Source organism: Equus caballus, chromosome 16 (genome assembly GCF_041296265.1).
Source record: "Equus caballus isolate H_3958 breed thoroughbred chromosome 16, TB-T2T, whole genome shotgun sequence".
NCBI lineage: Eukaryota > Metazoa > Chordata > Mammalia > Perissodactyla > Equidae > Equus > Equus caballus.
This window is the reverse complement of record NC_091699.1, coordinates 3,381,037-3,384,508: the sequence shown is the minus strand read 5'-3', so window position 1 is coordinate 3,384,508 and position 3,472 is coordinate 3,381,037.

Below are 3,472 nucleotides of genomic sequence, written 5' to 3'. Positions count from 1 at the left end.
AAGCTGGTGGTTCTGGCGAATGTTTTCCTGTGTTTCCAGTCGTCCGGGAGATGGTTCCGGCCTGTCCGGCACGTGCTTCTGGCACTTCTGAGAGGTTTTGCTGGCATGCCCGGCAGGTGATGCCAGAGTGTCTGCCAAGTGGTTCTGACGTACCCGGCAGGTGATTTTGGCGTGTCCGGCAGGTGGTTCTGGAGAGTGGATCAGGAACTTCCGGCATTCTCGGCAGGTGCTTCCGCCGTCTCCGGCATGTGGTTGTGGCAACTCTGAGAGCTGGTTCCAGCATGCCTGGCAGGTGATTCCAGAGTGTCCGACAAGTGGTTGTGGCGTAGCCGGCTGGTGATTCTGGCGTGCCCGGCAGGTGGTTCTGGCGAGTCAAGCAGGTGGTCCCGGCATCTCCGGCAGGTGGTTCCGGTCTGTCATGGAGGTGCTTCCGGAGTGTCTGCCGAGTGGTTCTGGTGTAGCCGGCAGGTGGTTTTGGCGTGTCCAGCAGGTGGTTCTGGGGAGTGGAGCAGGTGGTTCCGGCATACTCGGCAGGTGGTTCCGGCGTGTCCGGCACATGGTTCTGGCACGTCTGAGAGGTGCTTCCGGCCTGCACGGCAGGTTATCCCGGAGAGTCCTCCAAGTGTTTCTGGCGTACCCCGCAGGTGTTTCTGGTGTGTCTGGCAGGTGGCTCTGGTGAGTAGAGCAGGTGTTTCCAGCAGGTCTGGCAGGTGTTTACATCTGTGCATGACGAGGTTCCGGCATGCCCGCAAGGTGATTCTGATATGTCCACCAAGTGGTTTTGGCGTAGCCGGCATATGATTTTGGCCTGTCAGGCAGGTGGTTCCGGCATGTCCAGCTGGTGGCTCCGGCGAGCTCGGCAGGTGCTTCCAGTCTCTCCGGCACGTGGTTGTGGCACGTCTTAGACATGGTTCCGGCATGCCCGGCAGGTGATTCCGGAGTGTCTGGCATGTGGTTCTGGCACCTCTGAGAGGTGGTTCCGGCATGCCCGGCAGGTGATTCCCGAGTCTCCGGCATGTGGTTCTGGCACCTCTGAGAAGTGGTTCCGGAATGCCTGGCATGTGATTCCGGAGTGTCTGCCAAGTGGTTCTGGTGTAGCCGGCAGTTGATTTCGGCGTGTCCACTAGGTGGTTCTGGGGAGTGGATCAGCTGGTTCCGGCATTCTCGGCAGGTGGTACCGGCGTGTCCAGAACATGGTTCTGGCAAGTCTGAGAGGTGGTTCCGGCGTGCCCGACAGGTGATTCCGGAGTGTCCGCCAAGTGTTTCTGGAGTACCCGGCAGGTGATTTAGGCATGTCCGACAATTGTTTCTTGCGAGTCGAGCAGGTGGCTCAGGCATGCTCAGCTGGTGCTTCCGGCGTCTCTGGCACGTGGTTCTGGTGTGTCTGAGAGCTGGCTCTGGCATGTCCGGGAGCTGATTCCGGAGTGTCCACCAAGTGGATCTGGTATACCTGGCAGGTGATTTTGGCGTGTCAGGAAGGTGGTTCCAGCTAGTTGAGCAGGTGGATCAGGCGTGCTCGCCAGGGGGTTCAGGCAGGTCTGGCAGGTGGTTTCGGTCTGTTCGGGGTGTGGTTCCGGCATCTCAGGCACATGGTTCTGGCACGTCAGAGAGGTGGTTCCGGCTGGCCCGACAGGTGTTTCCAGTGTGTCCCCCAAGTGGTTCTGGCGTATCTGGCAGGTGAGTTTGGCGTGACCGGCAGGTGGTTCCAGCAAGCCCGGTAGGTGATTCCGGAGTGTCTGCCGAGTGGGTCTGGCGTAGCCGGAAGGTGATTCTGGCGTGTCCAGCAGGTGGTTCTGGGGAGTGCATCAGGTGGTTCCGGAATACTCGGCAGGTGGTACCGGCGTGTCCGGAACATGGTTCTGGCAAGTCTGAGAGGTGGTTCCGGCATGCCCGGCAGGTGATTCCGGAGTGTTCACCAAGTGGTTCTGGCGTAGCCGGCAGGTGACTTTGAATGTCCGGCGGTGGTTCCGGCGAGTCGAGCTGGTGGTTCCGGCGTGTCCGGCAGGCGGTTCCGGTCTGTCCGGCAGGTGGTTCTGGCGTGTCCGGCACGAGGTCCTGGCACGTCTGAGAGGTGGTTCCGGCATGCCCGACAGGTGATTCCGGAGTGTCCGCCACGTGGTTCTGGCGTACCCGGCAGGTGATTTTGGCATGTCTGGCAGGTGTTTCTTGCAAGTCGAGCATGTGGCTCAGGCATGCTCAGCAGGTGCTTCCGGCGTGTCCGGCACATGGTTGTGGTGTGTCTGAGAGCTGGTTCTGACATGTCCGGCAGATGATTCCGGAGTGTCCACCAAGTGGTTCTGGCATACCCAGCAGGTGATTTTGGCGTGTCAGGTAGGTGGTTCCGGCGAGTCGAGTAGGTGGTTCCGGCCTGCTCGGCAGGTGGTTCAGGCGGGTCTGGCAGGTGGTTTCTGTCTGTTCGGGGTGTGGTTCCGGCATCTCAGGCACATGGTTCTGGCATGTCTGAGAGGGGGTTCCGGCCGGCCCGACAGGTGTTTCCATGGTGTCCGCCAAGTGGTTCTGGCATAGCTGGCAGGTGATGTTGGCATGATCGGCAGGTGGTTCCAGCCAGACTGGCAGGTGATTCCGAAGTGTTCACCAAATGGTTGTGGCGTAGCCGGCAGGTGATTTTGGAGTGTCCAGCAGGTGGTTTTGGCGAGTCGAGCCGGTGGTTCTGGCGTGCTCGGCAGGTGCTTCCGGTGTCATTGGCATGAGGTTCCGGCATGTCTGAGAGGTGGTTCCGCCATGCCCGGCAGGTGATTCCGGAGTGTTCGCCAAGTGGTTCTGGCGTAGCCGGCAGGTGATTTTGCATGTCCGGCAATGCTTCCGGCGAGTCGAGCCGGTGGTTCCAGCGAGTCCAGCAGGTGGTTCCAGCGTGCTAGGCACGTCCTTCTAGCGGGTCTGGCAGGTGGTTCCGTCTCTTCGGGGTGTGGTTCCGGCATCTCATGCACATGGTTCTGGCACGTCTGAGATGTGGTTCCGGCTGGCCAGAGAGGTGTTTCTGCAGTGTCCACAAAGTGGTTCTGGCGTAGTTGGCAGGTGATTTTGGCATGACCGGCAGGTGGTTCCAGCAAGCCCGGCAGGTGATTGGGAAGTCTTCACCAACTGGTTGTGGCGTAGCCGGCAGGTGATTTTTGCGTGTCCGGCAGGTGGTTCTGGCGAGTCGAGCAGGTGGTTCTGGCGTGCTCGGCAGGTGCTTCCGGCATCTCTGGCACGTGTTTCTGGCACATGTGAAAGGTGGTTCCGGCATGCCCGGCAGGTGATTCCGTAGTGTCCAACATGTGGTTCTGGCACTTCTGAGAGGTGGTTCCGGCATGCCCTGCAGGTGATTCTAGAGTGTCTGGTAAGTGGTTCTGGCATTGCTGGCTGGTGCTGTTGGCGTGTCCAGCAGGTGGCTCCAGCGAGTCGACTAGGTTGTTCCGGCGTGCTCAGCAGGTGGTTCAGGCGGGTCCGGCATGTGGTTCCGGTCTGTCCT